This window comes from Somniosus microcephalus, chromosome 1 (genome assembly GCF_052327205.1).
Source record: "Somniosus microcephalus isolate GS21.2 chromosome 1, FLI_Smic_1.0, whole genome shotgun sequence".
Classification (NCBI taxonomy): Eukaryota; Metazoa; Chordata; class Chondrichthyes; order Squaliformes; family Somniosidae; genus Somniosus; species Somniosus microcephalus.
Window position 1 is genome coordinate 294,841,496 of NC_140987.1, and position 26,450 is coordinate 294,867,945.

A 26,450-nucleotide genomic window follows, 5' to 3' on the forward strand; every position below is an offset into this window, starting at 1 on the left:
CCATGTTTTAAATTTTACTTTGGTTGCTATTTTCTCATTCTCCCCTAAAGTCACGGGTAGATTTTGACTTTGTATGAGAGTGTAAAACGGGTGAAAATGAATTGGCAGCTCGTTTTACATCTCTCCCCGTCTTCATTTCCATTGAAGCCTGATTTTGTCCTCACCGAATGTTCACACAAATACTTGACAGAAAGAGTTGCTATTTAGTGATAGTGATCAGGAGTAACATTCCTACCATTGCCCCAGCTGAGATGAAGTAACCGAGCACCGAGACACTGAAGGAGCACTTTGGGAGGATCTTTGAAGATAGTTGTGTGATCACCTAAAATGGTAGTGTTATTATGTGCAGCCCTATAGCGTTGAATTTTAAGCTTCGATTATAAAGGCTATCACAAAGCAGCACAACTATGTTCAATAAAGTACACAGATTGTTCTCATTTGCTTTTCTCATCATGGTGGTTGCAATCAGGGTAGCAGATTAAAGTCAACCCCAAACACCCCACCCACCCGCCCCTTCGACCACCGTCTGCCCCACCTGTGACAGAGACTGTAGGTTCCGCATTGGACTCAGCAGTCACCTGAGAACTCATTTTTAGTGTGGAAGCAAGTCATCCTTGGTTCCGAGGGACTGCCTAAGAAGAAGAATAGATTAAAAGGATTAAAAGTTTTCAAAAAGTTTTTTTTTCAAAAAGCAATGCAGATTGATCAGGGAAATAAATGTTCCATGGGCCATTTCAAATTTACTTTCTTTAAGGCAACTAAAAACAGCAAGCAGAAAAATAAAGCTTTTCAAAAGCCAAAGCAAACTGTAGCCTTAGGGCACAACTGTTTGTTGGCTGATTATCTGAGTAAAAGTATGGAGATGTCAAGCCAGAAGGCCAAAGGCTATTAGATATGTCACGCTGAAGCAACCATTCAAATAACACCCAGATTCTGACAGTGATGAAATATGTGATCACCAATCACAGTGCAGCTTTTGCAAATAATCCAGTCTGAAGAAAAGGTGCTCCTGGTTACTGGTGTGACAATCTCTCTAAATGGCAACTGCTATATTCTTATTGGTGACTAGTCTAATTTTTATTTATTTATCCATTCACGGGTTGTGGGCGTCGCTAGCGAGGCCAGCATTTATTGCCCATCCCTAGTTGCCCTTGAGAAGGTGGTGGTGAGCCGCCTTCTTGAACCGCTGCAGTCTGTGTGGTGAAGGTACTCCCACAGTGCTGTTAGGGAGGGAGTTCCAGGATTTTGATGAAGGATCGGCAATATATTTCCAAGTCAGGATGGTGTGTGACTTGGAGGGGAACTTGGAGGTGGTGGTGTTCCCATGCGCCTGTTGCCCTTGTCCTTCTAGGTGGAAGAGGTCGCGGCTTTGGGAGGTGCTGCCGAAGAAGCCTTGGCGAGTTGCTGCAGTGCATCTTGTAGATGGAACACACCGCAGCCACGGTACGCCGGTGGTGGAGGAAGTGGATGTTGGTGTACAAACACCAACAGCAGGTTTAATTTCCTCTGGGTGCTATTTTTAGTGCCCTAATTAACATATGCAGATAGATTCCAGCATTTTAAAACAGCCATGAATAAAATAAACAGGTTAAAACTGCAGGAATTTCTCCAGTACATTTTAACCAGTTCACTAAATATAGCACACAGAGGAAATTAAACTCATAGATCCTAGGGTCTGCCACAGAACACAGACTTTCTCCATCAAATAATGCAGACAGAGAACAGGAAAAGTAATGAATGCAAGGATTTGTATGAAACACGCAGAGATATTAAGTTGCTCACGGCTAGTGGTGCGAGGTGTCGTATTGTTCCAGGCATGTGAATGAGCAGAGCTCCTACCCAATTCACACTGGTCTCATTTTCTTCTTGTGGCAGAGAATAATTAGAAAATTTCCAAACCCAAACTGACTTTGAAAAGATGTCTTACATTTTGCAGAATCTTCATAGAAACATAGAAGATAGGAGGAGTTGGCCATTCGGCCCCTCGAGCCTGCTCCGCCACTCATTGTGATCATGGCTGATCATCCAAATTCAGTACTCTGTCCCTGCTTTCTCCCCATATCCCTTGATTCCCTTAGCCTTAAGAAATATATCTAACTCCTTCTTGAATATATTTAAAGAATTGGCCTCAACTGTCTTCTGTGGTAGAGAATTCCACAGGTTCACCACTCTCTGGGTGAAGAAATTCCTCCTCATCTCTGTCCTGAATGGCTTACCCCTTATCCTTAGACTGTGACCCCTGGTTCTGGACTCCCCCGCCATCGGGAACAGCCTTCCTGCATCTAGTCTGTCTAGTCCTGTTAGAATTTTATAAGTTTCAATGAGATCCCCTCTCATTCTTCTAAACTCTAGCGAATATAAGCCTAATCGACCCAATCTCTCTTCATACGTCATTCCTGCCATCCCAGGTATCAGTCTGGTGAATCTTCGCTGCACTCCCTCCATGGCAAGAACATCCTTCCTCAGATAAGGTGACCAAAACCGTACACAATACTCAAGGTGTGGTCTCACCAAGGCCCTGTACAACTGCAGCAAGACATCCTTGCTCCTGTACTCGAATCTTCTCGCTATGAAGGTCAGCATACCATTTGCCTTCTTAACCGGCTGCTGCACCTGCATGCTTACCTTCAGCGACTGGTGCACAAGGACACCCAGGTCTCGTTGCACTTCCCCTTTTCCCATCTATTGCCATTCAGATAATAATCTGTCTTCCTGTTTTTGCCACCAAAGTGGATAACTTTGCATTTATCCACATTATACTGCATCTACCCAATCGCCCAGCCTGTCCAAATCGTACTGGAGTTTCTCTGCATCCTCCTCACAGCACACACGCCTACCCAGCTTTGTGTCATCTGCAAACTTGGAGATATTACATCTAGTTCCCTCATCTAGATCATTAATATATATTGTGAATAGCTGGGGTCCTAGCACCGATCCCTGCGGTACCCCACTAGTCACTGCCTGCCACTCGGAAAAAGACCCGTTTATTCCAACAGACCCGTTTATTCCAACAGACTTCACCACTCAAGAATATTAAGGGTGCCTTTTATCCAAGAATATCCCCCCAAAACTGTCAGTGTTGCAAAATAGGGGTAAAGCAGCACGTTATACATTAAGGAGGTGGGGGGGAATAGTTTTACTTTTTGATGCAAAAATCCTGCCACAATCAGCAAAGCGAAGCAGTTCAGGTCAGCCTGTGAATCATCACCAGAAAAAGGTAAGTTTTTAAACCACACTCAATTTATCATTGCCAGTGTGTTCATACATACTAGAGTAGATATAAAAGAAAAAAACTATTTTCTCCCGCTCCATTGTATCTCTGCAGTTAGAAGTCTTCACCTATATGGCATCAGTACCTTTCCATGACCTTCATCTCATGGCTCAGTGGTAGCATTCCCGCCTCTGGGTCAGAAGATAGGGGGTTCAAGCCCCATTCCAGAGACCTGAAACTAGGCTGATACTTCAGTGCAGTACTGAGGGAGTGCTACAGTTGGACGTGGTTGCTTTCAGATGAGATGCTAAACTGTGGTCCTATCTACCTTCTCATGAGGGTGTAAAAAATTAAATGGCACTATTCAAAGAGCAGAAGAGTTCTCTTGATGACCCTGGCCAACATTTGTCTCTCAACCAACATTACCAAAAAAAAGATTATCTGGCTATTGCTGTAGTGAGATCTTGCTGCGCACAAATTGACTGTTGCATTTTTCTACATTACAAGAGTGGCTACACTTCAGATGTAATTCATCGGTTGTGAAGCACTTTGAGATGTCCTGAGGTCCTGAAAGGCGCTATAAAAATGCAAGTTCTTTTCTCATAGAGTTGGTTCCAAAAGTGCACCATGATGCTACCAGTGCTGGGCCAACCTTGAAAGTGGCAGCATATGCAAACCTTAAAAATCAGCTGCAATGGCTCCCATTATCCACCAGCTTCCCTACACAAAGTTCCTAGAATGGCTCAGTACATAATTATGTGTTATAAATCTCATCATCAAGAAACTACTTATGAAATAACGCTGGACGGGCAGCTGGTGGCGCCGTCCAAGGAGTATAAATACTCGGGCGTTGGCCCCAGCTTTCCAGGGACATTTTGTAAGACAAGGAGCTAGTGAAGTACAACTAGACTTCCATGTTCTGAAACAAGTTGATTAAAGCCTTGCTTTATGCTCAAACCAAGTGCGTAGTGAGTTTTATTACGTCAATATGCATTACAGGATGTGGAACCAAGCAATACAGACCCACCAGCCCTTCACAATCAGTGGAAAATCCACCATCAATATTCCCAACTCTTCCAAAGGTAGTGACTCCTATCTCGGGTTACAGTTCCACTGGCACTGGGCATCCTTCATCACCTCACTCAAATGGCCATTCTTCATATGTGAGCCTGTAAAATTAAAGTTGATAAACTATCCAAATGTGGGGGTTGTCCCATTTAATCTCAATCCGCTCATCCACCATTCGCAAAAGGGCATTTTAAGCATGAGTCAGTGCACAGCAATAATGAGTGGCAGGCAAAGACAAGGGGCCATTTTTTGCCCCGGTCTCCCTACCTTGGAGATGTTAAGGCCAACTCTAAGACCTGTTGATCTGTTCCAGCTGAGATCAACTCACTTAACACAGACCAGTGATAAAACCTTCAAACGTCTGTAATGCTCAGTACCACACAGTGCATTTACCAACTCAATCATCAAGGGCACTGTGTGTGCAAACTGTACCACAGAGTCCATTTCAGCAGTAAATTAAGTTTCACTTATTTGCCACTTTTAACTGTCACTTGCTGTACCACTTTCCAGTAAACTACTGCAAAAACTAAACATAAGAACATAAGAAATAGGAGCAGGAATAGGCCACTTGGCCCGTAGAGCCTGCTCCGCCATTCAATAAGATCATGGCTGATCTCGGGCTCAAAGCCACTTCCCCGCTCCCCATAACCCTTCACTCCCTTATCTTGCAAAAATCTGTCTATCTCCACCTTAACTGTATTTAATGACCCAGCCTTCACGGCTCTCTGGGGCAGAGAACTCCACAGATTTACCACCCTCAGAGAAGAAGTTCCTCCTCATCTCAGTTCTAAAAGGGCGACCCTTTATTCTGAAACTATGCCCCCGAGTTCTAGATTTCCCCACGAGGGGAAACATCCTCTCTGCATCTACCTTGTCGAGCCCCCTCAGCATCTTATATGTTTCAATAAGATCACCTCTCATTCTTCTAAATTCCAATGAGTATAGGCCCAACCTGCTCAACCTTAAAAGACAAATCAACCTACTACTCTTACCCATCACCCCTGTCCTTGGTGACCTCCAGTGGCTCCCGGTTAAGCAATGCCTTCATTTTAAAATTCTCATCCTTGTTTTCAAATCCCTCCATGGCCTTTTCCCTTCCTACCTCTGTAATCGCCTGCAACCCCCACAACAGTCCTGAGATATCTGCGCTCCTCTAATTCTGGCCTCTTGAGCATCACTGATTTTAATTGCTCCACTATTGGTGGGCGTGCCTTCAGCTGCCAAGGCCCCAAGCTCTGGAATTCCCTCCCTAAACCTCTCTGCCTCTCTACCTTCTCTTTCCTCATTTAAGACACTCCTTAAAACCTACCTCTTTGACCAAGCTTTTGGTCACCTGCCCTAATTTCTCCTTCTGTGGCTCAGTGTCAAATTTTGTCTCATAATACTCCTGTGAAGCTCCTTGGGATGTTTTACAATACAGGTGCTCTATAATTACAAGTTGTTGTTGTTAAGGATCTTTCTTCTATTCATTCTTTAATGAAATTAGTTTCATTACCTCGACAGTGCATTTACCTTAGTTTACAAATGTAAAAGTTCCCAGTCACAATTTAATTGATAAGTGCTTAGTGAATAACAAATGAAGCACTGGCAAGCAGCCACAAACTATTGCAATTTACTATCTACTGGCAAGATTTCACTGTAGCCATCCTTCTCCAGTGAGGTAACTGATAGTAAATGGCAACATTTATGCCATGTAAAATTTTGCTTACACGGAGGAGTGTTGCAGGGTCACCTGATGGCTCATCGAGGCCATCTACCAAGTAACTGAAACATTCAGACTACAAAGGTCTCCGGTTCAATCCCAACTCTACACAGAGTTTGCTGATCTTAATTGGTCTCCGGCTAAGAAAGACGAATCATCCAGGGGCACTGCTAGATATCTGCTGACCCTGCTAGAAGTGGACATTTGTGGATGTCACAAGGGCTCATCTCTGAAGCCCCTCAGAATCGAACAGCCTGCAAATCCTGACAGTCAGGGTTCAGACATAAATAATGACGACTTGGGTGAGGTACCAAAAGGTGCCCGTGGTCCCCAGTAAAAGCTTTAAGGAGGGGAGGGAATGGAAGAGCATTTGTGAGGGAATAAAATGAATTTCAGTATAAAATTCTTTCATACATTTGTATTCATCCAGCACAATCCAGAGTTTTTTGTGCTGATTTAAAAAACACGATGATAAACCCTTAACCTCTTGTAAAGCAATGGAATAACTCCACGGTAAACTCCATTACCACCACACTTCTTGTTTTCTTATTTCAGATCTGCAACTCTTTGCATCAAAGATATTACATTTTGCCACCGGCAAATCATAGGCAGCCACCTTATGAATTTACTTCACTATTATTACTGTTGAGGTATATACACCAGGCCCCAATACAGATACCATTTAACTCGGTTGTCATTTTTAAAATAAAACTATTAGAACTGCGATTTTATGCGCTTCAGTAACAGAGAATGTATTCTGGAGGATGTTCAAAGGAATGTTTGGACACAGATAACAGCTAAAAGAAAAAGAGATGCATGATCTTCTATTTAGCCCTGAGACTTTTGACTGCGCCTGCAATTTGCAAGCTCCCTGGGCCATATGTTCAAGAAGGAGTTAGATATATTTCTTAAGGCTAAAGGAATCAAGGGGTATGGGGAGAAAGCAGGGACAGGGTACTGAATTTGGACGATCAGCCATGATCTCATTAAATGGCAGAACAGGCTCGAGGGGCCGAATGGCCTACTCCTGCTCCTATCTTCTATGTTTCTATGTTTCACACCGTGAAGCTGAAACACAGCCTAATAGTACCGAAATAAAACTATTCAAATGTAAAGAGAAGTTTTATTACTGCAACAACAGAAAGTTTAAAAAAGTTTAAGATATTAAAAAAAGCACTACTTCTGCTTGCCCTTATCTTTCCTAGAGTCTTTTTTTTAAAGAAACATCACCGTTTCTTCGTTTCTAACTAATACAGTCAATTTTATATTTTATTTCTTCCCAGATTTATTCCCTCCTTTCCTGAAAGTTCTTAACCATGCTGGAATATAGTTCCGCGAGTACTGGCTGAACAACAAAGTGTCTATTTTTCCTTATGTGGTGAATGTCAGCAAATGATTCAACTGTGAGTGAAGATCAGGGCCAAGTTCTCGTCCTGTTCTCACCCGATATCTGCACGCACACTTTCCAACAGGATTACTGGGCCATGTTCAGGAGCAAAATCAATGAATCATTTTTTCCCACTTTCCAACCGGTGGACACGGAGGCCACCTGGAGTGCTTTCACAGCTGCTGTGGCGGCAATCAATCCAGTTTCTCAGCAAAAGAACCGGTGTCAAACCTGGAGCCCTCTTGGTCTCCACGGCCACTTAAAGTGGAACTCAGTCTTTTCAGTAAACTGAGTTTTTAAGGGAAATTAAAACGCCAGTGGGGATGAACCACTGGGAAGCTGATTTACTTTCCATGTGCTTTCAACCGATTTCTAAAGGTTAGCAACATTACTTAAATGTTGTGCTGGGCCTCCAGGGTCTGTTTTTTTTTAAATTCGCTTATGGGATGTCGGTGTCGCTGGCAAGACCAGCATTTATTGCCCATCCCTAGTTTCCCTTGAGAAGGTGGTGGTGAGCCGCCTTCTTGAACTGCTGCAGTCCGTGTGGTGAAGGTACTCTCACAGTGCTGTTAGGGAGGGAGTTCCAGGACTTTGACCAGTGACGATGAAGGATCGGCGATATATTTCTAAGTCAGGATGGTGTGTGACTTGGAGGGGAACTTGGAGGTGGTGGTGTTCTTACGCGCCTGCTGCCCTTGTCCTTCTAGGTGGAAGAGGTCGCAGCTTTGGGAGGTGCTGTCGAAGAAGCCTTGGCGAGTTGCCTCAGTGCATCTTGTAGATGGTACACACTGCAGCCACAGTACGCCGGTGGTGGAGGGAGTGAATGGTTAAAGTGGTGGATGGGGTGCCAATCAAGCCGGCTGCTTTGTCCTGGATAGTATTGAGCTTCTTGAGTGTTGTTGGAGCTGCACTCATCCAGGCCAGTGGAGAGTATTCCATCACACTCCTGACTTGTGCCTTGTAGATGGTGGAAAGGCTTTGGGGAGTCAGGAGGTGAGACACTTGCTGCAGAATACCTAGCCTCTGACCTGCTCTTGTTGCCACAGTATTTATGTGGCTGGTCCAGTTAAGTTTCTGGTCAATGGTTACCCCCAGGATGTTGATGATGGGGGATTCGGCAATGGTAATGCTGTTGAATGTCATGGGGAAGTGGTCAGCCATCATAGTTCAAAAACTGATTTCCGAAAGCCAACTGAGGGTCAAGACTAACAAGGTCACAAGACAAACTTTGAATGCACTTTTAAAATGCTAAACTACAAGTTCTACCATTCTAAGAGTTACTTCATCGACAGCCCTGGCAGCACAATCAGCATTCCAAGAGTTAAAAGAAAACTATTCAATGGTTCAGTCATTTTTTAATATATTACCTGCTCTCCTTTGGTGTTGCACATGAAGAGTCAAAAACAAGTACAGTATTTAAGTCAAGCAGAGTTAGCGGACAGGTGGATAACTGAATGCAGCACGGAGGGTGGAAGGAAAGGTGAAGAGAGGGGGTGAGAGGGAGAGAGGGGAAGAAGCAAAAAAGGTGGAGAGGAGAGAGGATAAGCAGAGAAGGAATGCAGAGGTGAGGGGAGGAGAGAAGGGGAGAGGAGGATGGAGATGGGGAGAGGAGAGGAGGAAGAGGAAGGTGACAGCAGGAAGGGGAGGGAGTGTAGAAAGTGGGGATGGGAATGAGGAGAAAAGCCAGGAGATTGGGAGTACCATCCCTTATTCAAACATGGTATTTAATTTCCTGCTGGAGTGGATTTCTATCACTGAGGAAGTGGGGTGGTGTACTATGCTTGATCAGACCCAGATTTTCCTTATAGTGGGAAGTAGGGTGCTAAACAGATGACCAATTGTTCTGTTAAGTTGGGAGGGTGGGCAGAGAAAGCCTATATAACTTGTGTTTTCCCACATTTAAATATTCTACTTTTGAGCAGAAGCAAATGAGACTCATCTCGTGGCCGAAGGTTTTACCTGAGTATGCTTTTCTAAATCTATCTGACTACATTGATAACCATCTTATGAAATGCAAGCAGTTGTATGTTGACACTTGTATGCTGGGCAGAGGGCCCCTTTATCCATCTCAGTTAGAGGAGGAGACCATTCCCTGCTCTCAGTTTTTAATGTTTGGTGCTTCTCCAGTGATCGTGGAAGGGTTAAGTTTCCCAGTTGGTTGCGGGGGTGGGGGGGGGGGGGCCGCGGGGGGGCAGCTGGGGGTGGGGGTGATGCATGGGAAGGGCTCAACGTTTGGGTCAACTTTCACAAAAGGCCGGTGGAGAAAGCTTCTGTTTAATAAACTCCCAAAAAGCAGGCCTTGTTGTCAGTCATTGGCAACATTAGCATCATTGCTGCCAGCTCCACAGAGACTGGAGGTGCTCCTCATGCGGTATGGGAGGGAGAGTTTAGCAATTACTGCTTGCTGCTCTGACAGCAGAATACTACGTTTTTACATATCAGTTCACTATCTTGGAGAATGATTTCACTTGATCAGCTGATCACGTTGAGGGCATTTAAACGCATCTTTGTTTGTGCATGTAATTTGTACTTCCAATTTCCATTTCGAAGATTTGGTGAAGGAGCTCTGAGGAGTTATTTTCGGTACTTTTGTTACAGCTTGGGTGAGGTATTGAAGGCTCATCAAATGAAGGAGTGATTGAAAACTTTATGATTTCAAGACACTTCGGACTGACTGGAGGGGAAGAATAAGAGAGCAAAGTGATGCTGTCACAAAACGTTACGACAGCCCGACTGTAACTTAATGGCCTAGAAATTGGGTTGTGGGTTCGCCAGGGCTGTAGCGCCAGAAATTTTGCGCCAGCGTTAATGCGGCAGCGCCCGACGAAAATTCGGTTGCGCCGGGCCCAGACGGCGGCGGGCGCTAAAGGAGGGTTTTAGCGCCTCAAAACGGGCATTCAATTGGGTTTCCCGGCGCTAATCCCCCGCTGCGGCACCCGATGCGGTGCGGCAGGCTGGGGAACTGCAGGCCTCCTCCTTCCGTTAAGGAGGAGCTGCCTGCAGCCGACAACTGACCGGCGGATTCCCCCGACATCTGAGCCCGGCACCTCGGGGAAGTGCCTGGCTCGCAGCACACACACATCAGGGCCGCGGGGGGGGGTGATGCAGGAGTCCGGGAAGGGAGGTGCGGGCAGGCGGCCGCCGGGAACGCGGCCGGCCGCCGCTCCACCTTTATGCGCCGGCGCAAAGGCGTGTAAGAACCCTTTCCACAATCGTTGGTTGCGCCTGCCACGGGCGAGGCGGGCGCAACTGAATTTGGGCTTGGGGCCAGGTTACCACGGCAACCGGGACGCTGCGCACACCGATGACGTCATCGGTGCCGGGGCAGCGCTACCGGCTAACGCCGATGGTAAGGCCCAAGTCAATTTCAGAAACGGCTATAATTCCAGCGCAATGCCCTCCAGCGCCGCTAATTGGGCGCTAACCCCACTCAATTTCTAGGCCAATGAGTCACGCAAGAGGTCCCTAACAGCACCACCTACAGGTGCAATACCTTCAGCATGTTGCAACTGCTCACCATCAGGATTTAACGCATGTGCAGATCAACGTGGAAATCCTGAAGTTACGGTCTGTCATTCCCTGCCCTGCCACAGGCTGTGCTGTGGAACTCCCCAAAGCCGGCAATCAATGAAATTACATTAACCGATGGAAACTTCCCCTTTAATATCACTGTTAAAAATCCCATTAAAAAAGTTAAGCCTTGTTCAAAGAGGTGTAACTCGGTTTTTAACGGCGTACTGACTGCTGAACAACAGTTATGGCCCTGTAAGGTGGGAGCTTTTACTTTACATTTGAAGCTGTCAACTCAACAGCTGCTTCAATGGCCACTGAACTCCCGCTTCAGCTTAACATATGTGATCCCCGAGCAGCGAGGACCCCGTGGACGAGCACATAAAATCAAATATATTTGAAAATGTCAAATTTCTCCATTATGATAGAATTACTAGATTTTTAAAATAATAAATACTATTTTACAATTTTTTTAAAAGTTTGTCCATGATATTTCAGCTTCTACCTTAACCCCATGTGTATGGCCCAATCTGTATTTTGCTCTCTGTAAAACTTTTAAAAAGTGAATGATAAAAGCTGCTTTTTATTTCCTGGTTTGCTGTCTGAGAATTCTTCAATGTGACTGGCTGTTTAGACAGCTTGATGACATCACTGCTGCTGTGCGCTGGCGATTCCCTATAGACAGCGCTGCAATCAAATTAAGGTCGGGAATGCTAAAGTTTTCACCACAGAGATCGCGAGGTCTTGGTGGGCAGTTTTTTTCGAGGTTCGCGGCAATCGCCGTCGCTTCGCCACTGACCGCAAATTCTGGGCCATTATAGATTACTCAATCTCTACTCCCTTTCATTCCTTGTTGTAGTCCTCTACGGCTTAGTTTGACACTCCAGCGTTTTCCCCTGCTAAGAAATAGTAGGGGAAAAAAACTCTCATTGTTTCTTTGTGGCACCCATCCTCCATACAAGGTTCATCAGTTAAAAAGAGAATAATGTAATGGGGACAGGAATTACACAATCTGCAAGCACATCATTTATCTATATGTATAGCAAGAAAAGTGTCACCTGATCTCAGGTGGCCTAAGCAAGCACAGCATGCAACAACCAGAGGAGAAGGAAAAAGCCAAGAAACCTTAGCTGTAATTAAACAGCCAGAAGAGCATGCAACACAATAAAAGGAATGACTTCCCCACTGGGGTTTAATTTCCCTTAAAAACTCAATTTACTAGATAGGCTGAGCTATACTTTAAATTTTCATTAATAACGCCTTCTGAGACCTGACCAAAAATAGAAACTAGAACCCATGTGAAAAATAAGTATTAACCCTATTAAGCGTCAAGTCGCATTAGAAACCACGGCACCTGACAATACAGTAAATGAAAGAAAAAACAGAACATGATAATTAATGAAACATTTAAAAATATTGTGCCTACGGAGCAAAAGCAACAAAAAAAAATCCACTGCGCTTCCTACCGCTCTTTAACCAAATGTTGAAATCACTGCTAAATTTGGTTATGCTTTGAACCTTGTACATAGACTTTCAAATATAGTTCTTGTATAAATAAGCAGTTAGAAATAGTTGAACAAGCACCAATTCTGGCATGCAACCTGTTAGCCCTCCTCGAGTACTGCATTGAAACTATTTGAATATGCTACCATATCTTCAGTAATTATTTTCTGTGCATCTCCAACACTGATTGTTTTCGGAGGTGGAATTACAGCCACATGCATATTAGTATTTGCACAATGTGTTTGCCTATTAATAGAAATCTGTCCATAATTCCGTCCAGCAACTATACAGGAAACAGCTAAGCACATCCAGATATCAATACGACAGAGCTGAAGTAAGCGGAAAAAAAGTCTGTTTCAGACCAGTGTTTAATGATCTGAAAGGTGTAAGGGAACAGCCATCGGTGTAATGTCTCTGAAAGAGGGGTCAAAAACACACAAGCTCTCTGCAAAGTGACATTCCTAGCCATGGGGTGTGTTCCCACAGTCACTGACCTGTATCTACAAAAACCTGTCATTAGCTGGGAGGACTCCCTATTAGAAACATAGAAGATAGGAGCAGTAGGCCATTCGGCCCCTCGAGCCTGCTCCGCCATTCAATGCGATCATGGCTGATCATCCAAATTCAGTACCCTGTCCCTGCTTTCTCTCCATATCCCTTGATCTCTTTAGCCTTAAGAAATATATCCAACTCCTTCTTGAATATATTTAATGAATTGGCCTCTACTGCCTTCTGTGGTAGAGAATTCCACAGGTTCACCACTCTCTGGGTGAAGAAATTCCTTCTCGTTTCTGTCCTAAATGGCATACCCTTTATCCTTAGACCGTGACCCTGGTTCTGGACTCCCCGACCATCGGGAACATCCTTCCTGCATCTAGTCTGTCCAGTCCTGTCAGAATTTTATAAGTTTCAATGAGATCCCCTCTCATTCTTCTAAACTCCAGCGAGTAAAAGCCCAATCGACCCAATCTCTCCTCATACGTCATTCCTGCCATCCCAGGTATCAGCCTGGTGAATCTTCGCTGAACTCCTTCCATGGCAAGAACATCCTTCCTCAGATAAGGTGACCAAAACTGCACACAATACTCAAGATGTGGTCTCACCAAGGCCCTGTACAACTGCAGCAAGACATCCTTGTTCCTGTACTCAAACCCTCTCGCTATGAAGGCCAACATACCATTTGCCTTCTTAACCGCCTGCTGCACCTGCATGCTTACCTTCAGCGACTGGTGCACAAGGACACCCAGGTCTCGTTGCACTTCCCCTTCTCCCAATCTATTGCCATTCAGATAATAATCTGCCTTGTTTTTGAAACCAAAGTGGGTAACCTCGCATTTACCAACGTTGTATTGCATCTGCCATGCTTCTGCCCAATCACTGCCTGCCACTTGGAAAAAGACCCGTTTATTCCAACTCTTTGCTTTCTGTCTGCCAACCAGTTCTCTATCCAAGTCAATACCTTGCCCCAATCCCATGTGCCTTAACTTTACACGCTAATCTCTTATGCGGGACCTTATCGAAAGCCTTTTGAAAGTCCAAATAAACCACATCCACTGGTTCTCCCTTATCTATTTTACCAGTTACATCCTCAAAAAATTCCAGTAGATTAGTCAAGCATGATTTACCTTTTGTAAATCCATGTTGACTTTGTCCGATCCTGTCACTGTTTTCCAAGTGCTCTGCTATTACACCTTTTAAAAATGGACTCTTAGCATTTTCCCCACTACCGATGTCAGGCTTACTGGTCTGTAATTCCCCGTTTTCTCTATACCACCTTTTTGAATAGTGGGGTAACATTAGCTACCCTCCAATCCATGGGTACTGTTCCAGATTCCATCGAATGTTGGAAGATGATCAGCAATGCATCTACTATTTCTAGGGCCACTTCCTTAAGTACCCTAGGATGTAGATTATCAGGCCCTGGGGATTTATCAGCCTTCAATCCCGTCAATTTCCCTCACACCATTTCCCTACAAATACTGATTTCTTTCAGTTCCTCCCTTTCATCAGACCCTATGTTCCCCGACATCTCTGGGACGTTATTTGTGTCCTCCTTTGTGAAGACAGAACCAAAATATGTATTTAACTGGTCAGCCCTTTCTTTGTTCCCCATTATAAATTCCCCTGATTCTGACTGCAAGGGACCTACGCTTGACTTCACCAATCTTTTTTTCTTCACATATCTATAAAAGCTTTTACAGTCAGTTTTTATGTTCCCTGAAAGCTTACTCTCATATTCTATTTTCCCTTTCTTAATTAATCCCTTTGTCCTCCTTTGTTCAATCCTAAACTGCTCCCAATCCTCAGGTTTACTGCTTTTTCTGGCCAATTTATATGTCCTCTCCTTGGATCTTATGCTATCCCTAATTTCCCTTGTTAGCCACGGTTGAGTCACCTTTTTTGTTTTATTTTTATGCCAAACTGGGATGAACAAATTCTGTAGTTCATCCATGCGGTCTTTGAATGTTTGCCATTGCCTATCCACCGTCAACCCTTTGAGTGACATTCCCCAATCAATCCTACCCAACTCGCGCCTCAGACCATCGTAGTTTCCTTTATTTAAATTCAGGACCCTAGTCTCTGAATCAACTACTTCACTCTCCATCTTAATGAAAAATTTTATCATATTATGATCGCTCCGACCCAAGGGGCCTCGTACAACAAGATTGCTAATTAATCCTTTCTCATTACATAATACCCAGTCTAAGATGGCCTGATCTCTGATTGGTTCCCCGTAAACTCTCCAGGAATTCCTGCTCCACAGTATTGTTACTAATTTGGTTAGCCCAATCTATATGTAGATTAAAGTCACCCATGATGACTGCTGTGCCCTTATTGCACGCTTCTCTAATTTCCCTTTTAATGCCATCCCCAACCTCCGCATTACTGTTTGGAGGTCTATATACCACTCCCACTAACGTTTTCTGCCCCTTGGTATTTCTCAGTTCTACCCATACAGATTCCACTTCATCAGAGCTAATATCCTTCCTTACAATTGTGTTAATCCCCTCTTTAACCAGCAATGCTACCCCACCTCCCTTTCCTGTTTGCCTATCTTTCCTGAATATTGAATACCCCTGGATGTTGAGTTCCCAGCCTTGACCACCCTGGAGCCATGTTTCCGTAATCCCAATCATATCATATTTGTTTACCTCTATTTGCGCAGCTAATTCATCCACCTTATTACAAATGCTCCTCGCATTAAGACACAAAGCCTTCAGGCTTGGTTTTTTAACGCTCTTAGACCTATTAGAATTATTATTTACTGTGGCCATGTTTGATTTAAACCGTTGATTTCTCTGACTGCCCTTTTGCCCTGTCCAGAAAGCCAGGCTTGGCCTTAGAGAATAGGTGCACTCTTTTCTGTAAGCAGAGCGTTAAGATCATCCAGGGCTGCAATGATCGGCATTTCTGTGTCCAAACCAACAGATTTAGTGCTGTACAGGCTCCCCCAGCTGTGAAGGATAATTAGCAGCTCGCTCTTATGCGCTGGATCAAACACTGACTCAGGTCACCAAACACACTCACAAAACAATTCTAACGTTCACCATGTTCCTAAACCTTTTTAAAAATATACCTCATCTATTCACACTGGAGGAACCAGTTAAATATAACCCCAATATAAACAAATTGTTCACAATCTGATTTTGCTTCTTTTCTATTTTAGTGCCTCATTATATGCAAGTTTGCTCACGTGTAATGTTTCTGTCCATTCATACCAGCCGCACAGAACAGAATCCCACTGTACTACTGCCGAGGCACAGAGGTGCTACTGCTGTCTCCTAAAGGAAAATACACGGTGTACCAGGTAGCGTAAGTTTTCTCCAACCACAGAGAATGTAAAGCCTTCATTATAGCTTAATTGTCAAGCTGAACTTTTCAAACAAAAAAAAACTTTCAGTGCTTGAACAAGAAAGAAAACCCCTCCTTCCCTGAGGACCCCGAGTCAGTCCATTATAAGTATCTTTCATGATTGATTTCCTGGCCAACTCATTCTGATTTTCACAAGCACGAACAATGCAAGAGGTTTGTGCACATTTTCAAGATACCTCCTCCGCAACTGCGCCAAAGACCGTCAGTAATCCCCTAATCTCCATCGTTACGACTGACCTCCATGCAAACCTCACAACTGGCTACAGGCATCCAGCATCCATCACCACTGACGAAATCTAATCTTCCAGGGACGGACAGCTGCATGTGGCAATAGCTGAGCAGCTACTTTTTGTAACTGTGTGCTGCTGAACAGCGGGATATGTCAATTACCAGCAACGACTACCTACATTTCAAGAATTATAAAACGTGCAAAAGTGAATGCTGAGTGTACATGTCTATCTTGTATGTACAAAAAGCATAAGCACTTTTCCTCAAATCAACCTCCTTTGATCACCTGGTTATATTCAAGATGAAGTTAGATAACATTTTTATATATGCAAGCCTTTTTCCTCGAAAAAATCTTAACACAAACTAGCTATTATAACTTGCCAAATCATTGCAATGCATCGTTTCTATGGTAAACATAAAGCTGAGCTAAGGTGTTTCTACCAGTCACTGAATACAAACAATCAACACGATGCAAAGAACTTTGGACTAACAGACTCATAGATGATTTAAAGCTAAATTCGGAGTTACTGAAATGGCAAAATGGTTAGCAGCAGTTTATGTGAGGCATGTGTAGCATTTCCTAATAGTGAGACGAGGTCACATGTGTCACATTCAGTGTTAACAGGCACAAAACTTAACCTGCAGGGGCATTATTAGCCAACTGTTACTTCTATCTTCAAAAGTCAACCTTTCCTTTTGAGTTTGCAGTTCACAGTTTAAACCAAAATTAATTGGAAAACCTATTTGCAAAGCAAGGCGAGTGCCACAATTAACACTTTTAGTGCACAAGATCTCACTATGTTCAGAACAATGTGCTAATTAAAGAAGTATTCAACTTAGCATTTTACCAATTGACTTATTTCAGCACAAGACACTTCTGACATGTGTTGCTCTTTTTGAACTCTGTGCTTGCAACTCCTTTAAAACTGTATGAAAGCAAACTGATTTTGCTATTCATATGTATTTGATGATCCTTTTTACTAAATCTTATTCAACTTATGCTAAAGTTTTTGATAAAATGTTATTGTTACCAAATTGATTACACTTTTGCATCATTTGTCACTTGCTTCATTTCTCTGATTTAGATGTATGGACAAGGAGTAAAACATTTCCAACAATGTGTAGAAAATAAAAACTTCTCAGAACATTGCACTGGAGCAATTTCCTTCTCAAACACCGAGAGAAAATGATGTTGTGGGACTACCTTCCACCAGAAAAGCAGCAAGAGAAAAGTTAAGGAAAACTGCGAATGAAGCAAAATAGAAACCGTGCATAAACACGGGGTCACAAAAGGATAAAAATGGCGCAAGGAGGAGCAGAATAGGAATTACTGTGTGCTATCAGTCTTGGCTAAATCTGTAAGCTCCACCCACCAAAACATTCATCAATCCAGGAAAAAAGTAATACTCTACGAACACAGTGTTACAGACACTTCATTCACTGAATACCACATAGTTTCAAAATAGCTCTTGCTTTGATCAAATCAAAAACAGAACAGGCGGGGCGAAAGTACAGTGCTAGCTGCTCTCCAGGATACGCATTGTTCAAAATTTTACCTTTCTGGTTCATTGCTCCTTTCTACTGAACCCTTTCTTGGGAATATTAGGCTACTGTTCAGCAAAACTGTTAAGAGATCTAGGAATGTAACTTCTGGATTCCACGCTGAGCCTTTGGTCAGACGGGTTCAGAAGGTAAAGTTCAACAGCTCCACAAATTCATCATCAAATATCTCTGTGTTACTGTATATCCCTCACAGAGAAGCTTTCAGTGTAGCCGGTCAGGGGAAATAGCTTTTGCTCTAGATTGTAAATCATTGATAATTTATGAGTGAATATTTTTAAAACACTGACTTGATTCCAGTCCAATGGCTGTGGTTACACATTTAGGAAGGTATGCAGTGGTTTCACTAACACATACATCACTGACTCAATTTTGAAAGCTACTGTTAACCATCTGTAACAAGATTAAACAAAAGGTACTATGATTAAAGATGCTGAAAAGAAATCATAAGGCTCTTTCAACATCACAATCATACTTAACATTCAGCCAATGTTTAATGTGTACCTTCTCATAGATGAACCTAACACTTGTTAAAAATCATTACTGCATGCTAAGACTAAGCGATTAAGAATTAGCATGTAGAAAAGGTTCAGTAGACAAAAAAAATTGAATTAAAAACACAACTTTTGGGGCAAAATTCCACAATAGATAATCAATAGTGCAATAGCACAATTAATCACATTTTCCTGATAACCTGTAATTAAAGGTGCCAACAGTTAGATTAACCTGTAGTATTTACATAAAACACAACTGCGCACATACAAGATTGGAAATATCAGATCACGGTCAGACGATTCAGTGATAATTGTTTTAATTTCCTGCAGAACATTTTTCTCGGTGTGTTTTTCCACAGGAAAGGGGCTTCACCCCACCCAAAAAACAAAAATAGTGAGCAGGGTAAAAGGCCATTTATTTCTACAAATGTAAAGCTCCTTAAAGGAGTTTCAAGCTGCTTTTGTTTAAAAAAAATGTATTCTGTTCACTTCTATTTAACCGGCCGTAATTTAATACTTTTAAAGCTACTCAAAAAATGAACCGACTGCAAATATAAATACGTATGCAAATCAACTAGTATATATGGCTCTATATATAAATGTCAAATAACGGTAACGTTCGAAATGGCCTCAGGTAATGTTGAGGGAAAGTTAGCAGAGTAAGTTAGCGTGTGCTGGGGCGGTGGAAAAGGCTGGTGGAGTGAGCCCTGGGGGCGATTGCAGTGAGTACAGTGACTGTAGACAGGCCCCTAGCGGCTCAGCAGCCGGGCTCAGGGCTCCACTCGCTGACAGACAACAGCCACGCTGACCCAGGCCAGCCGAGACCATTGCTGAACCTGAAGACAACAGTGAACTGCCCCTTCGGACAAGTCTAACCTGCTCCTACATTTGGGAGGGCAACCAGCTCGTCCTTCTAAGTGAGTACGGGAGAACTATATGGAACAATCTGGAAAGACTGTGTGTGTCCTCTCTCTCTCTCTCTTGACTTAAAGGGAAAACTCCTCGCACACATTGTTAGTTTGTTTCCAGAGAGAGAGAAAAGGTTGCATCTCGCATGCAACAATTAATAACCGCTCTCTCCCACTCAAAAGTATGTGCGTGTGGAAACATCGGTTGTCACAGAAACAAAATCCGGCCGTGTGAATGCACCTTGACTAGCCCGAAATGAGTGGAGAGTGAGAGTCCCCAGCACTGGCCGTCCCCGGGGAGCCGGTCGTCTCCCGCCGCAACACGCACACACCAACACACACACCAACACCCACAAACACGCACACACTTACACACCAACACACACACACACCAACACGCACACACACACCAACACACCCACAAACACACACGCTTACACACCAACACACCAACACACTTACACAACACACCCACTTACACACGAACACGCACACACTTACACATCAACACGCACACACACTTACACACTCCCTTACACACCAATACGCATGCACTTACACACCAACCCACACTTACACACACCAACACACCCACAACTTACACACCAACACACACACACCAACACACACTTACTAACACACCAACGTACACACAAACACACACACCAACACACAAACACACCAACACACAACAACGTACACACAAACACACACACTAACACACCAACGAACACACACACTAACACACCAACGTACACAAACACACACACACTTACCAACTCACTCAAACACGCACACACCAACTCACTTCTTACACACATGATGCAAAATGTGCCACCGATTCAATCCACGACCCGGGGGGGTAGGGGCGGCACAACGCTCCATTTTAACCCCCTCCCCATTTTCCGTTGCTGAATCTGTGCACCAGAGTTCTGATTGCAAACGAAGAGAACTAAGAAACAAAATCAAATCATGTGTGGAAAGGCAAGGAAAGAAAAGAAACCGTGAAGCTGCCGAATTTTAAACACCGTCCCAAAATAAACCGGAGTCGGGCTGCAGTTCGATGTGGGAATTGTTTAACAGTCCCTCCGCTGCAAAACAAAATAAAGAAAAATCTCGGTATCTGGGCGCCACTCGGATGTGTGTGAAGAAAATCTTCGCAATCTCGGAGAGTTTAAATCTAAATCCTCTCGTCCAGGTTTTTTTTTGCAAATGTGTTTTTTTTTGCAAATGTGTAAAAACCTCTTGCATTCGAGAGACAGAGAGAAAAAATCCGACAAGGAAGCGGGCAGCCAAGTATATATTTTGGGGACAGTTTTGTTGCTGCACTTTTGGCTTCACCTTACAGGGGAATAATCTCCCTCCCTCTCCCCACACACACACAAAACACACACACCTTCAGCCAGGGAAACGTAGAACTCCACAAACACAGCGTGCAAGGCACGGGCCAATCTCCACGGCAATGCACACACACAAAGATAGCATCTTGAAGGAAGCTTGCTAAGATGGGGAGAGAGGGAGGCAGAGTTACCTCAGCATGCCCGCCCGGTCAGTGCGAGCAGCGGCCGCTCCTGGGCATTGCTTGTGCCAGCTTTAATCCAGTGCCGCGGGCTCCAGCCCCCGAGTAATCCAAACATCGAAGCGGCGAAAAGAACAGAAAGAAGATAAACAAAAACAAAAAAAATCCAACAAAAATAAAAAAAAATAATAGATGTCTGAAGAGGAGGTGCTGGGGTGGGGGGAGTGCTCAGAAGTGTCCAGGAATCCTCGGCTCCTCTCTCACTGCTGCGCCGTGCGGCTCCCAGACATCGCTATGATTATTTTAAAAAGAGAGCAAACGGGCGGCGCTTGTCTCCGGGATGTCCTCACTCACTCCCCTCTCTCTCCCTCTCTCTCACACAGTCTCTGAATCTCCGAGACATTCCGGAGGGAGGGAGGAGGAGAAAGCCGAGTCCGCTGACGTCAGGCACATCAGGAATACACCAGCGCCTTCTCAGTCTGAGTCTCAGGCACCAACTAGCAAGCACCTCTCTCTCTCTCTGCTCTCTTCAATGCCCAGAGAGTCAGATACAGGAGCAAGCCTCCTCCCGAACATCAGTCTCACGCTTTATGCAACAACCGCCACCCCCCGCCCTCAAAACCAAGCTCATTCAGCTCGCTGCAGGCTTCAGATTCAAAAACCCGGAGACTCGGATCTAAGCAGCCGCCTCCCTCCAGTCCACAGAAACACACTCTTGACCGAAGCAGTCAGCACTGCACGACTTTGGCTCAACGCCGTCCAGACACTCACAGAGCTACAGTATTCACATCAAACTGAGAAATACATAATCGGGAAAATGTGCATTCATATCAACAACAACTTGCATTTATATAGCGCCTTTAATGCAGTTAAACCTCCCAAGGCGGTTCACAGCAACATTATCAGACAAAATTTTATAGCGAGTCACATAAAGAGATATTCGGACAGTGGTAGGTTTCAAACAGCATATGAAAGGAGGATTACAACAACAACTTGCATTTATATAGTGCCGTTAACGCAGTAAAACATCCCAAGTTGCTTCACAGGAGCGTCAGCAGACTAAGTTTGACACTGAGACACATAAGGAGATATTAGGACAGGTCACCGAGGTAGGTTTTAAGGAGTGTCTTAAAGGAGGAGAGAGACCTAGAGAGGCGGAGGGGTTTACAGAGGGAATTCCAGACCTTAGAGCCTCGGCAGCTGAAGGCACGGCCACCAATGGTGGAGCGATGAAAATCAGCGATGCTCCAGGGGCCAGAATTGGAGGAGTGCAGAGATTTCAGAGGGTTATTGGGCTGGAGGAGATTACATAAGAACATAAGAACATAAGAAATAGGAGCAGGAGTAGGCCAATCAGCCCCTCGAGCCTGCTCCACCATTCAATAAGATCATGGCTGATCTGATCCTAACCGCCAATCTACTATCACAGAACCATCTCCTGAATCTAACAGAATTAGACACACAAAATAGGAGCAGGATCAGGCTACACGGCCCCTGGGCCCGCTCCGCTACCCACAGGGCCATGTCCGATCCGAACCTAGACTCATGTCCAAATTCCTGCCTGCTCCCCGTAACCCTTAATTCCCTTTACTTCTAGGAAACTGTCTATTTCTGTTTTAAATTTATGTAATGATGCAGCTTCTACAGCTTTTTGGGGCAGCATATTCCATGGACCTACCACCCTCTGAGTGAAGTAGTTCCTCCTCATCTCAGTTTTGAAAGAGCAGCCCCTTATTCTAAGATTATGCCCCCTAGTTCTAGTTTCACCCATCATCGGGAACATCCTCCCCGCATCCACCCGATCCAACCCCTTCACAATCTTATATGTTTCAATAAGATCGCCTCTCATTCTTCTGAACTCCAATGAGTAGAGTCCCAATCTACTCAACCTCTCCTCATATGTCCATCCCCTCATCCCCGGGATTAACTGAGTGAACCTTCTTTGTACTGACTCGAGAGCAAATATGTCTTTTCTTAAGTGTGGACACCAAAACTGTATACAGTATTCCAGGTGCGGTCTCACCAATACCTTGTACAACTGAAGCAATACCTCCCTATTTTTATATTCTATCCCCCTAGCAATGAAAGCCAACATTCCATTGGCCTTCTTAATCACTTGCTGCACCTGCATACTAACCTTTTGAGTTTCGTGCACCAGGACCCCCAGATCCCTTTGTACTTCAGTACTTTCCAGTTTCTTGCCATTAAGATAATAACTTGCTCTATGATTTTTCCTGCCAAAGTGCATAACCTCACACTTTCCAGTATTGTATTCCATCTGCCAAATCTCTGCCCACTTACTTAGCCTGTCTATGTCCCCTTGCAGGTTTTTTTATGTCCTCCTCACTCACTACTTTCCCTCCCATCTTAGTATCATCTGCAAACTTTGATATGTTATACTCGGTCCCCTCCTCCAAATCGTTAATATAGATTGTAAAGAGTTGGGGACCCAGCACTGACCCCTGCGGAACACCACTAGTTACTGATTGCCAGTCTGAGAATGAACCATTTATCCCAACTCTCTGCCTTCTGTTAGATAGCCAATCCTCTATCCATGCCAGAATATTACCCCCAATCCTGTGATTTTTTATCTTAAGCAATAATCTTTTGTGTGGCACCTTGTCAAATGCCTTTTGGAAGTCTAAATACACTACGTCCACTGGTTCCCCTTTATCCACCCTATATGTTACTTCCTCAAAGAACTCCAGCAAATTTGTCAAACATGACTGCCCCTTCATAAAACCATGCTGACTTTGTCCGATTAAATTATGATTATCCAAATGTCCTGTTACTGTCTCCTTAATAATGGACTCCAAAATTTTACCTACCACAGATGTTAGGCTAACCGGTCTATAGTTTCCAGCCTCCTGTCTACTGCCCTTTTTAAATAAGGGTGTTACATTAGCAGTTTTCCAGTCTGCCGGGATCTTTGCTGAGTCCAGGGAGTTTTGGAAAATTATTACCAATGCATCCACAATCCCTACCGCCACTTCCCTCAAGACCCTAGGATGTAAGCCATCAGGTCCAGGTGATTTATCCGCCTTGAGTCCCATTATTTTACCGAGTACCACTTCCTTAGTGATTTTGATCGTGTTTAGCTCCTCCCCCCCTATAGCCCCCTGTTTGTCCAGTGTTGGGATATTCTTAGTGTCCTCTACTGTAAAGACTGATACAAAATATTCATTCAGTGTTTTTGCCATCTCCATATTTCCCACCATTAATTTCCCGGTCTCATCCTCTAAGGGACCAACATTTACTTTAGCCACCCTTTTTCTTTTTATATAACTATAAAAACTCTTACTGTCTGTTTTTATATTTTTTGCTAATTTACTTTCATAATCTATCTTCCCTTTCTTAATCAATCTTTTTGTTATTTTTTGCTGTCTTTTAAAGTTTTCCCAATCCTCTATCCTCCCACTAGATTTGGCTACCTTATATGCCCTTGTTTTTAGTCGAATACTATCCTTAATTTCTTTACTTAGCCACGGATGGCTGTCTTTTCTTTTGCACCCTTTTCTTCTCAGTGGAATATATATTTTTTGGAAGTTGTAAAATAACTCCTTAAATGTACACCACTGATCATGTATCGTCTTACCCTTTAATCTATTTTCCCAATCCACTCTACTCAATTCCGCTCTCATACCTTCATAGTCTCCTTTATTCAAGCTTAGCACGCTTGTTTGAGATCCAACCTTCTCACCCTAGAATTGAATATGGAATTCAACCATGTTATGGTCACTCATTCCAAGGGGATCCTTTACTAGGACATTTTTAATTAATCCTGTCTCGTTACACAGGACCAGATCTAAGGTTGCTTGCCCCCTGGTCGGTTCAGTTACATACTGCTCAAGAAACCCATCCCTAATACACTCAATGAACTCATCCTCAAAGCAGCCCTGCCCAATTTGATTTGTCCAATTAATATGATAGTTAAAATCCCCCATAATTATAGATGTTCCCTTATTACAAGCCTCAACTATTTCCTGATTGATACTCCGTCCAACAGAGTTGCAACTGTTCGGAGGCCTATAGACTACGCCCACTAGTGTTTTTTTTCCCTTATTAATCCTTACCTCCACCCAAACTGTTTCATTATCCTGATCTTTTGACCCAATATCATTTCTCTGTATTACAGTGATTCCTTCCTTTATTAACATAGCCACCCCACCTCCCCTTCCTTCCTGCCTGTCCTTCCTGATCGTTAAATAACCTGGTATGTTTAATTCCCAGGCATTGTCACCCTGCAGCCATGTTTCTGTAATGGCCACAAGATCATACCCATATGTAGTTATTTGTGCCATTAACTCGTCTATTTTGTTACAAATGCTACGTGCATTCAGATAGAGAACTTTCAAATATGTTTTGTGACACTTAGTTCCTGCTTTTGCCCTTTTTATTACTTTACCTTTTACTCCATACCTTCTGCCCCTTCCTGACACGCTCTGGTTTTTAATTTCCCCACTGCTACCTAAGCCTATGACCTTCTCTGTTGTCATTTTTATTATTTGCTCTCTAGGAACCTCCCCCCCACTGGTTAGTTTAAAGCTCTCTCTACAGCCCTAGTTATATGATCCGCCAGGACTCTAGTCCCAGCACTGGCCAAGTGAAGCCCGTCCCAACGGAACAGCTCCCTCCTGCCCCAGTACTGGTGCCAGTGTCCCAGGAAGCAAAACCCATTTCTCCCACACCAGTCTTTGAGCCACGCATTTAACTCTCTAATTTTATTTGTCCTAGCCAAATTCGCTCGTGGCTCAGGTAATAATCCAGAGATTATTACCCTTGAGGTTCTGTTTTTTAATTTGACCCCTAGCTGCTCATCCTACTTTAACAGAACCGGCTTCCTAGTCCTATCTACGTCGTTTGTACCAACATGGACCATGACAACTGGATCCACCCCCTCCCACTGCAAGTTTCTTTCCAGCCCAGAGGAGATGTCCTTAACCCTGGCACCGGGTAGGCAACACAGCCTTCGGGACTCTCGCTCTCGGCTGCAGAGAACTCTATCTATCCCCCTAATAATACTATCCCCTACCACTACAACATTTCTATTTACTCCCCCCTCTTGAATGGCCCCCCGTTCCACGGTGCTGTGGCCAGGTTGCTCATCCTCCCTGCAGTCCCTGCTCCTGTCCCCACAGGGAGTAAGAACCTCAAACCTGTTGGACAAGAGCAAGGGCTGCGGCTGCTCCAGCTCTACCTCCTGGATCCCTGTACCTGCCTCATTCGTAGTCACACCGTCCTGTCCCTGACCATGGGCTACATCTGAATTAATTAACTTCATAGGTGTGACCACCTCCTGATACATAGAGTCCAGGTACTTCTTCCCCTCCCTGATGTGTCGCAGTGTCTGAAGCTCAGACTCCAGCTCATCAACACGGAGCTGGAGTTCCTGTAGCAGCAGACACTTGTCACAGACGTAATCACCATGAGCCTCAATGGGGTTCACCGGCTCCCACATCTCGCAACAGTAACACATCACCTGCTCCA

General features: G+C 44.1%; 1 protein-coding gene across 11 annotated transcripts in view; it reads right to left on the reverse strand.

Annotated features, from left to right (window-relative positions):
- Window positions 1-26,450, reverse strand: part of LOC147124842 (receptor-type tyrosine-protein phosphatase delta-like) — a 921,962-nt gene that overhangs the window by 880,185 nt on the left and 15,327 nt on the right. For 6 of the 11 annotated variants that reach the window (XM_085993956.1, XM_085993942.1, XM_085993963.1 and 3 more), the window contains exon 1: window positions 20,976-21,623. The exons of 1 other annotated variant lie outside the window; for it this stretch is intronic. The gene's annotated coding sequence lies outside the window, so the exon portion shown is untranslated. Of the gene's footprint in view, window positions 1-20,975; window positions 21,627-26,450 lie in introns of those variants that run through there. 4 more of the 11 variants (XM_085993984.1, XM_085993980.1, XM_085993977.1 and 1 more) reach the window with 2 other exon arrangements.